The following is a 12163-nucleotide window of genomic DNA, read 5'->3' on the forward strand; positions in this document are numbered from 1 at the left end:
ATTCGGGTAAATCGGTTTTTTTGGCTCTTTACAAACTTGTTTTTAGTTTTATGACCCTACCTCTTTTTTTATACATATGAGATTTACTTTTACACGTAGGAGATATGTCTTTTACACATAAGAGATTTAAAAATATCATTTTCTCAAATTCAAAATTGTAAAAGTGCATGATATACAAATAGTTTGTCAAATTCAAGGTTGTTCTTGGGATCGGTTGCTTCACCTAATTTTCTAACTACTAGGAGTAATAACTAATATCTTAATATGCAACTGGACTCTGCTGCAAATTATCCAAGCGCTCAACAGTAAATAGATCGATATGGTAATCTATTTCAGTTTTAGCAAAAAAAAAACAAAAAAAAAAACAGAAGAATTAACCTAATATAGCCGCACATTCAATCACTTAAACTAAAAATAACCTTTATATATATATATATATATATATGTGTGTGTGTGTGTGTGTGAATAACCTGTATAATTTGTGTGCAATCTATATATACCGGCTAGAAAAAGTAATTAGTGAATTTAGTTGACTATTTGTGTAAAGATCCAAAAGATTTGGACATGGCGGAACAAATGATAGATTTGGAATTTTTTTAATATAAAGCATTTTGGCATATAAAATAGGATGCTACTTGCTTTGCTTTTGAACTGTCATACATCAGAAAGAGTTAAGATGATTTATACGGTGGACCACAACTAATTTCTCACTAAGGTTTAGTTATAATATTAATTGAGTGTTAGTTATTATAGCATAATAGGAAAAACCCAACTGGGAATCGAACTATAGCCAATTAATTAACTTGTGAATGAATCGATCGAATTATGTCCTTTAATCACTGTGTCAAACGCCAATTAACTTGTGGATGAAATAGTTACAAATCATAAGTAGAAAAAGAGTACATCATTCTGTAATATCCGTGTAGCTGGTAGGTGTAACCTCAAAACCAAATAATTAATAGAAGTTGAAATAGACTATATGAATTAGGTATTTCACGAAGTTACGGTGGCCTGGTTGACCAGCAATTAGGATCACGGCGGAAAGAGCTCTTAAATGTTGTGCTTCAAGTTAGAATTGTAATCGAATAATGTATTTGCCATAGTGGTTGGTTGATTCAAAGTTAGACTATTGTTGGTATATTAAGATTTTAAGCCATCTTGTAACTCAAGTGCATTGTGCATTTTCATTTCCTGTGGCTTTCAAGCTTCAACCTTGCAGATTGAAGGATTATGCAAACTGATTAACAAGTGTACTCATTTTGTACAATCAATCAAATTTATGCATGTAATTAGTGAGAAACTACATTTTGTTTTTAGCTCTAATAAACATGTGATTGCATGAACTGACTGGTCTATGCTGAATCAATATTCCTAACTCGTCTCCGTTCTAATAATTTAGTGAATGAAATAGAAGAGAGAGTAAATAAAAAAAGGAGACTCCGCCTAAATTCATGGCTTGGATCTGCCAAGTGATAGTTGGCTAGCAAAAAAAAATTACTTTGGGCTAAAAACAAAACAAAGGACAAAGTTATTCTATTTTGGATAGTTCCGGAGTAAAATTGCTCCTTCTCCCTAACATAGTATTTACAGATCTAAACTAGTAAAATTTTTATGTGGCATCCAGCTTTGCGCTATCCATTAAATTTGTACTCGTTTCTTAAAACATCTTCCTCCTTTTTTCCAAGAAGACGGCGTAAAAGTTTAACTTATACCTAATTTTTAGATAACTTCAAATACATATACTTTTCTCTTTTTTTACTGTTGTTTTCTTCTTTCTTTGTGCTTAGAGTTTCTTCTTCTTCTTATTTGCAAATTGGATTTGTTAAATTTGTTGTTTTTTTTTGACAATTTGATGATTAAGATTTGTTCTTTATGATATTTAAAATTATGTTTCAAATTTGAGCTCATTTGGAGTAGATTTGGGCATTGAATTGTGTATAGAATTGTTAAAAATCGAAGAACAAGTTTATGTTTTAGAACTTAAGATTTGAAATCTGAAGTTGCATTCAACAGAATGAACTACTTAAGATTCGAATTTCTGAAGTTACATTTGAAAGGTAAAAGAACTTCATATTTGATTTTTGAAGTTGCATTGAACAAATTGAACTACTTCAAATTTAAATTTATGAGATTGCATTTGATAGATAGAAGAACTTCAGATTTGATTTCTAAAGTTGCATTGAATAGATTGAACTACTTCAGATCCGAACGGATACACTTTGCAAAATTTGTATAATGCGAGTATAACTTCAATAGTTGCCCCAAAAGTGGGTATATATGAAAATGTCCCTCTAAACTAAGGCTTCCATGCACCTCTTACCATACCAATGGGCTTATTAAACTTGACCTTTGCAGCTCGTGGCTCAGGTTATGGGCCTATGGCTTTTGTCCATGTAACTTCGTATTTTGGAGAATTCTTTTTTCAAATAATTTTACAAAACCTTTTTCCTACTCATAAAACACTAACATCTAAGATTTAAAATTTACAGATTGGTGTAAAAATTCAAGGCATAGTGTTATGAATGCAGTATCCTAGGGCTTCCACAAATAAGCTATCAGGATCATCCTCAGCGTATAATTTATAGGCGTTTTATTAGTACTTAGTCTGATAACTTCCTTCAACAAGAGAAACTATTGATATAAAGAAATATTTTACGGACCCAACTCACAAATTTTTTTTAGGGGGAGGAGGGGGTTCTTGATTTTGGGTTGGTCAGTAAATTATGGATCTCCTTCCTTTCAAATGGTGTAGGAGAAGAACTACAAATAAATGTTTGCCTATGATTGTTCGTAGTAGAACTTCATTTGATATAGTTTTGAAGTACACATTTCTCGATTGTAAAGCAATAGATCTAAATCTAATAAGCATATCGTAGACAACTTTAAGCAAATCCCACTCAATTAGATCTAAGTCTATTAGTTGTTTAAATACATAGAGAGACTAAAAGGTTAGGACAATGACTTATTCTCACTTGGGATATAAGTTGAGTTTTTGGCGGTTTAGACCATTCAAAAAGTAACTAGTAGAAATGATAAAAGGTAAATTAAAAATAAAATATATAGCTTTATCTTTGGTGTCACCATTTCTATTCTTCTTTTTTAAGATGGTGTTTGGTTAAACTTATAAGCTGGTAAAAAAGCTTATAAGCTCTTTTTAGCTTATCTACGCATTTTGTTAAATCAAAAGTTTTTATAAACTAAGTGTTTATAAGCTAAAATAAGTCATAAGTCATAAGTTGGTCACCCCCTAATTTATCAAATTTTAGCTTATAAGCATATTAGGGTTTGACCAAGTATTTTACTATTCTATCCCTAATATTATAGTAGTATCATGATTCCTGAAATATACTTTATAAAATAATATTAATCCTGACTCTCTTCTTAACATCATTCTTTCACCTTATTCACGTCTTTTCATCAAATTCAGTAACCCTGCGGCCATCATCAAGAAACTATATTCAAGTTTTGAAGCTTTTCTATGTCAAAAATCAGAAGCATGTGAGAAAGCTGCTCGTTTATAAATCACTCTTGTTTCATATTCATTAACTTAAAGAAATTGTTTGCATCGTTTCTTACATACCAAACTTTTGCTTGCAACTCGTGATTACATTGCTGCAAATTTATGATAGTTGGATGTATTAATTTAATTAACAATAAACAAGCTTTCATTAATTGCATATTATTTAATACAAATATTTTATGTATGTTTTAGTCACAAAATTTAGTAAAAATATTAGATATTAAAGATTATGATTGTTGTTTAACTTTTCATAAAATAATTTATATTTATAAAAATCAATTTTGTGTTAAAAGTATAATGAGACATAAATTATTTTATATTTGAATCAACTTTTAATTTAAAATCTTGTAAATATTATGTTCTTATTACGGTAAATAACTTTAAGGGCATTTAAGTTATTTTAACAAAAACATACTTATCATCACTTTTTCCTCATATATTCTAGCTGCTTATTATTAATTTCAACACTTTTATCCAAACACATAACTATTTATTCATTAAATCAGCTTCAGCACTTAAAAATACTTTTAAGCATTTAATGCTTATCAGTTACTTTAGATCAGCTAAGCCAAACCGGCTCTAAGTTATTAAAAATTTCTGAACATGTCTTGCTAAGCGAATCACTCGGTGAGCTCTCTGTGTCTTCCATGGTCAGACGTGGAGGGTTCAAATCTTTCAAGTAGCGTAGTATACCCTTCCCTTTCTTTCTCTCCCGCCCTTGATGTAATAACTGTTGGTATTACTGTGTTCAAAATCAGAAAATCAGATAAGCAAACAAACATTAGCTCAATAAACAAATCGTAAATAATTCTGAACCCACTAAACAAAGAATGTACTGTGTCAGGCTATTGCATGGAGAGACTGAACCGGCAACTATACGGGTTCCATTTTCTCTCACTTAACCTATATTTTTTATTATTATTATTTAAAAAAAAAATCTACTCTCTGTGATTTATGAAATTCAGTTTTTATAAATGTTAGTAGATGCTCTATGCAATGATCTCAAATATTCTATTTGTATGTTGTGAAACTAATTAGCTAGTATATAACTTTGATAGCATGCTTGAAATTATATGAAAAATTATTTTCACGGTTTTGTAATATGTGAATTAGGCTTACATTAATACTTGAAAATTATTTTGAGATCATAAATATAATATATATATATAAAGATGCATATATGTGTTTGATTAGAGACAGTGATCAAACTGTTTAAAGTGTTATAATGGTTTAGTTGGAAAACCATTTGGAAAGGGAATTAAAATTCTCGTGATTTTTTACACCCGTTATGGAGAATAAAATCTTCGTAATTTTCTACTCTAGTTTCGAGATCAAAATCTGCGTGATTTTGTACTCGTTCGTTGAGATTAAAGTCTTCGTGACTTTCTACTCATTTGTCGGAAATTAAAGTCTAAGTGACTTTATACTCGTATTGGAGATTAAAATCTTAGTGATTTTCTACTCCAATTTATAATTCGGTTTGAAAATTAAAAACTTCACCGTTTATTCAATTTGATTGTGTTACATATTATTTGGTTTGAAGATTAATAACTTCACCGTTTATTAGATCTAGTTGTATCAGATGTTACTCAGTTTGAAGATTAAAACTTCACCATTTATTAATTCTGAATGTGTCAAATTGGTTTGAAGATTAAAAACTTCACCATTAATAAATTTTGGCTCTGTCGTGATACAAACAATTATTCTTGTGGTTGGCTCAACAATCTAATAGGGGCGTTGAATATGAATCTCCTTTTTGAAAAAATATGTTTGGAATATGAAATTATTCACCAAACGATCGCCCCCTTAGTCACCGCAATCTAATGGAATTGCGGAAAGAAAGAATAGAACGTCAAAGGAGATGATGAATGTCTAGTTGATAAGTTCTGATTACCCAAAACTTGTGGGGGGAGCTATGCTTACAGCTAACGGAATACTCATTCGCGTTCCCCAAAGTAAGACACAATCCATTCCATATGAAAAATGGAAAGGAAGAAAATCCAACTTAAAATATTTCCAAGTGTGTGGGGGTACTTGGGTAAAGTGCAAATTCTTAAACCCAAAAGGATAAAAATCGGATCGAAAACTATTGATTCCATTTTCATAAGATATGCAACAAATAGTAAGGCATATCGTTTTCTGATTCATAAATCAGAAAATCTCGACATTCACATTAATACGGTAATCGAAACAAATAATGCTGAATTATTTGAGATTATTTATCCGTATAAAAAGGAATGTGAGTCGTCTAGTGAAAATCTAAGTGAACTCGGGAAAAATCAAAGAAAAGTACACCTATTGAGGTGAATCCAAGACGTAGTAAATATAAAAGGACAACTACTTCCTTTGGACTAGATTTTTTGACATCCTTGTTGGAAAGTGAGCATCAAACATTTAAAGAAGCACTATCTTGCTTGAAAGCACAATGTTAGAAAGAGGTAGTCAATAGTGAGATAGAACACATATTAAGTAATCATACTTGGGAATTGGTTGATCTTCCTCCAGGAAATAAACCTTTGGGTTCTAAGTGGATTTTCAGAACAAAAATAAAAGTTGATGGTACTATTATCAAATATAAGGCAAGATTGATTACCAAAGGATTAAGACAACGAGAAGGTCTTGATTACTTTGACACATACTCACCCGTAACGAGAATTACATCTATTCGAATGGTAATAGTGTTAGCCACCGTGTATGGCCTTGTAATCCATCAGATGGACGTAAAAGACAGCCTTCTTAAATAGAGATTTGGAGGAAAGAAATTTATATGGAATAATCTGAAGGGTTTGTGGTTCCTGAAGGAAGAAAAAAGGTGTGTCAACTTGTTAAGTCACTTTACAGACTAAAACAAGCACCCAAATAATGACATGCGAGATTTGACCAAATAATATTGTCAAATAGTTTCAAACTAGTGTATTTACATTAAGAATACTCTAAATTATGTAGTCATTGTTTGTTTATATATGGATTATATGTTGATAGAAAAGGCACATGAAACATGTGAAATGTGGGGGCATTTAGCTTATGCATAACAAAAGCTAATGCTAGACGGGATGTATATATTATCTAGAAGAATTAGATAATATGATTCTTCGGACCCCACGAATCCTTAGGAATATTGATGCGGTAGTCGGTGAATTCATTACTTGTTCAGTCTTAGTGATGACTAGTGATAAAAGTACAAATTTGAAAGTTGTTTACGTGCCTTTCTAAAAATGATTTGTTCTTTCTTGAACATTTATAATGTTTAGCTCTTTTATGAAAGGGTATCACCTGAAAGGTTGTGACTATTCATGAAAGATGTGTTTGTACATTTTGTATAAACATGGTTGTTCATGAACGAATGTATTAAGACATTGGTCTATAATGACGTGAATCAACCGATGAACATGACTAAAATCCATTGCAAGTTGGATTTGTTTCGTGAATGAAGGTGCTATAATTTGCATATCATATAGATGTATGAATAAATAGCATACAAATGCTTGAAAATGACTGATGATTGCGAAATGTGTTATATATTAAAAGGTTGTAGCCACAACTGATGCCAATCATTCCAGCTGTTGTTATAATATACTATTACTACATTAAGTGTAGTCAATAATCTGATATGCAATCGAAAGTTGAGACGTATTAGTTTACAACATAAGAAATTTTTCATTGAACTTTCATGACAATGAAATGAGTTTTGAAGTTTTTGAAATATACTACAAATTATGCTTTGCACTACAATAAGTATCCCGCGATAATAAAGGGGTATAGTGATGCAAATTAGATCACTGGTTCAACCGATTCTAAATAGTCGGTGGGGGAGTAATGTCTTGGAAATCGTCCAAACAAATGTGTATTGACCTCTCTACAGTGGAGGCTAAGTTTATAGCCTTAGACAAGGCCGGTGAAGAAGCTGAATGGCTCCGGAATTTCTTGGAAGATATTCTATTTTTGGCCCAAACCTTTGGCATCTATATGTATACATTGTGATAGTCAAGCGGCAATAGGCAGGGCAAGGAGCATTATGTATATCGGAAAATCTTGTCACATTCGACGGAGATACAATACCATTGGACAACTAATCTCTAGTGGTGTTATCACGGTTGACTACGTAAAGTCAAGAGATAACGTGTCGGATCCACTTACAAAAGGCCTATCTAGAGAGGTAGTTGAAAGATCATCGAAGGAAATGGGGCTAAGGCCTAGGACAAGTCATCATGGTGGTAACTCTACCTAACAGACTGGAGATCCCAAGAGTTAGGTTCAAAGAGATCAAATAAAGTTATGAATGACGGTTCAACATTGTCAAATAACTCAACCTGTTCTCGTGATGAAGATAATGTTCAGAAATCAAGGTAAAGTATTAAGGTTTTTTAATGAGTCAATAAAGCTTAAAGTTTTTTAATGATTTGCTAAGTCTGGCACGATATGGCCAGATAGTGTGTCTATAGGATTATATGTTTAGAAATCATCTATGTGAGTGTGAAATGTAAGCCACTTTAAGGGGAATAAAAGTAAAGGCCCATTCTCTAAGCACTCATGAAATCAGACGATGTTCATGGCTGAAACGAACACAACCGTAAGAACCAAAGACGATTAAAGATTGATTATGTGACTTATGGTTGTCTAGGTATATACCAAAGCTCGACGGTTCAAAGATATCAAATCTACCTATTGACTAAGTATATCCGACATAAGTTCACTACGAAAAGTTCAAAGGGAAACCTACTTATCCAGATGCGATTAATCCTTACTTGCGAATCACACAATATTTTCATGTATGTTTTTTCGCATATGTCCATTCCCCATTCATGTGGAGGATTGTTGCCTTTTTATTAAGGGGTGTGAATGGGAAATGGAAGAGGCATCTCTTTGATTGCACCTCTTCATCTCACCCTTTCATTGTCTATAAATTTAGAGGCTTGGCCTCATTTTTCAGTCATAGAAAATCTGAAAATTTCTCTCCTCTTTTCATTGTTGCATTATTTTCTAAATAAACATAAGTATCAAGTGTGATTTGCTCCGTTTATTGAGTTCGCTGAAGTTCTGTAATTTGTAGTGCCGCTATCACAGAATAGTTATTCCGTTTTATCCTGGGAGGAATTAATCTATAACCTTGGGCAACAGTGAGGGGATTAAATTCCTTAAGGACACACTGTGAATTCAGTGAGCTCGAAACTATTTTACGATTTGTTTATTGAACTAACGTTTGTTTGCTTATCTGATTTTCTGATTTTGAACACAATAATACCAACAATAAAAAATTTAAAAAAATGAAAAAATGTGATTCCTTCTACTTCTTTGATTGATTGACCATGTGACGTTTTTATGAACTACTACATCCACCATGACAGTAAACTTAGAGTCCTTTTGCTATATTCTAAGTATTTGTCGTCATGAAGGAAGTAATAATTGCAGTGAGAACTTGTATTGAAATGATTTAATTATAGAATTTTTCATTTCCGTTGTAGGCAATTTTAATTTACTTGTATTTTGTATTACCCAATCCCAAGTAGTGTCAATTTCAAGTAACTTGGGTCGGTTATCCAGAGGGGAAAGATCGACGAAGATGTCACACACTGTATTGGAGTAAGGTGGATGAAGTGGAGGTTAGCGTCTGGAATCTTGTATGGCAAGAGAGTGTCACCGATACTCAAAGGTAAGTTTTACAAAGCGGTGGTTAGATCGGCCATGATGTATGGGGCTGAGTGTTGACCTGTTAAGAACTCACATATCCAGAAGATGAAAGTAGCAGAAATGAGGATGTTGGGGTGGTGTGCGGGAACACTAGAATGGATAAGATTAGGAATGAAGATATTCGGGAGAAGGTGAGCGTGGCTCCCATTGATGACAAGATGCCGTAAGCGAGGCTCAGATAGTTCGGACACGTGCAAAGGAGAATCCCAGATGCTCCGGTAAGGAGGTGTGAGCGGCTAAATTTGGAGGACACGAGAAGAGGTAGAGGACGACCTAAGAAGTATTGGGGAGAGGTGATCAGGCAGGACATGGCGAGGCTTTAGATTTCCGAGGATATGGCCCTTAGCTTGATAGGAAGCTGTGGAGGTCGAGTATTAGGGTTGTAGGTTAGGAGATAGTTGAGTCTTTCTTTACTTCGTACCTTTGTGAGGCTAGTCTGGTAGGGTTTTTGTCGAAGTCAGCTAGTGGCAATGTTGTGTCTTACTACTCTTTCATTTTTCATAGTGTCGGGTCTATGTATTGTGTATCGCTTTTGCTTTGCATCTACTTTCTCATTTTCATGATGTTATTTTTCCTATATTTTCTATTAGTGGCACTGATATTGTCTCTTTTCGTCTTCTTGAGCCGAGGGTCTTTCGGAAATAGCCTCTCTACACCCTCGGGGTAGGGGTAAGGTCTGTGTACATGCTACCCTCTCCAGACCCCACTATAGTGGGATTTTACTGAATCATCGTCGTTATTGTTGTTGTTGTTGTTGTATTTGGTATTACCCAAAAGTATTCCAATTTTTTAGAATAATTTTTGTGTAAAAAATCCCTAAAAAAAGATTTCTACCAAATAGAGAAAAGTGACTTACCTTACTTTTTGGAAAAGATTATTTTTCTGCATAACTATCTAACGCTTAACTTTGTATCAAATCTCCATCCAACATAAACATTATTAAAAATCTTTAATACTCAAAAAAATTCATAAAAACGATATATGATTTACTAAAGTTAGTATCAATTTTTAATAAATATTTTTTAGGATAATTTCAACGACCTCCCCTTAGGTTTGGCTTTGTAACACTACCTTTCTTGTGGTTTACGTTGCTACGTTACCTTTTTTATTTTAATTTCTTTGTAACAACACTTTTAAAGTAATTATTATTAATTGAAAAGAGTTACTTGTACCTTCCTTAATATTTTCTAGGTTGGTTTCCACGGGCAAAATAGTGCGAACATTATTCTTTTCATTAAAGATAATTAGTTTAAAAGAATTGTTACAGACAATTAAAATAAGGAAGGTACTTATAATATCGCAAACCACAAGAAATTCAGAAGTTAAACCTAAAACGGGGAAGGGAAACGATCATCTTTCTTCTTCATTGGCTGAAAATTTCGCCAACAAATCTAATTGGAGTAACTTTTTTTACTCAATTTGTATTCTACTCAATCAAAACCTCAATCCATGGAAGAATCATCGAAAATTGAACTCATAGACCAAAAAAAGGACCAACTAAATCGTAGCATCAACAAACCTAAGAAAGCTATGAACGAAGATAAAGAAAACAACATTCAACGTCTCAACCCACTCAAAAGCAAGGTAAGTTTTTGTAACGACCTGGCCGGTCGTTTCATGAATTACAGTTCCGTTCTCCCCATTTCTGCTTCATTATATATTGTTCAGTTGTATTTCATCATATCGTATTGGTTGTTCTGTGTTCGGAATGGTCATGGAGTGAAATGAGACACTTAGTCTCTTATTTGGAAACTTAAATTGGGAAAAGTCAACTAGATGTTGACTTATGTGTAGAAGTTCTCGGATGTAAATTCTGATGGTTCGGATAGCTTCGCTAGGTGATTTTAGACTTAATTAGGAGCGTGTTCGAGATGTAATTTGGAGGTCCGTGGTAGATTTAGGCTTGAATTGGCGAAATTGGAAATTTGGTGTTTTTCGGTCGGCGGTGGAAATCTTGATATCGGAGTAGGAATAGAATTCCGGAAATTGGAGTAGGTCTGTTGTATCATTTGTGATGTGTGCACAAAATTTCAGGTCATTCGGATGAGGATTGATAGGTTTTGGGATCGGTTGTGGAATTCGGAAGTTTGAAAATCCTTAGGCTTGAATCCGAGGGTGATTTGATGTTTTGATATTGTTTTGAGTGCAAATGTTGGAATAAGTTTGGATGGTGATATGTGGCTTGTTCATATTTTTGGTTGAGGTCCCCGGGGCCTCGGGATGAATTCGGAAGGTTGTAGAAAAGATTGGACTTGAATTGGAGCAGCTGAAGCTGCTGCTTCTATCATATCCGCCCCTGCAGATTGGGGACTGCAGGTGCGAGGTCGCAGGTGCGTGGAGGAGACCGCAGAAGCGGAAGTTCCCCATCAGAAAAAGAACCGCAGGTGCGGTGTGTTGGGCTCATCTACGGGACCGCAGGTGCGGTGCCTGGGCGCAGATGCAGCCCTGAGGGATTAAGTAAAAAACCGCAGATGCGGTTATTTTGACTGCAGTTGTGGTCCGCAGAAGCGTGATATGGGCCGCAGGTGCGGGAATGCCTGGGCAGAAGGTATAAATTAAACCCTTCGCGAATTTTTGCCCATTTCTACTATTTTTAAGACAGGATTAGAGCTTTTGGAGGGTTTTGAAGAGGGATTCAAGGGGAAACTTGTTGAGGTAAGATCTTTGAACTTAATCCTCATATCTATGGTGAATTTCAATTGATTAAACATGGAAACTGAAGAGATTAGGGGTGAAAAATTGGAAAATTAGGGCTTGAAATTGGAGGGTTTAAATTGGGGATTTAAGGGGCCATTTGAGGTCCGATTTTGATGATTTTGGCATGTATAGACTCGTGAATGGATAAGGATTCTAGTGTTGTGATTTTTATCGAATTTTGAGACGTGAGCCTGGGGGTCGGGTTTTGCCAATTTTGGGATTTTGAGTTTAATTTTGATAATTTTAGTGTGGGCTTTG

The sequence above is a fragment of the Nicotiana tabacum genome, chromosome 22 (genome assembly GCF_000715075.1).
Source record: "Nicotiana tabacum cultivar K326 chromosome 22, ASM71507v2, whole genome shotgun sequence".
NCBI lineage: Eukaryota > Viridiplantae > Streptophyta > Magnoliopsida > Solanales > Solanaceae > Nicotiana > Nicotiana tabacum.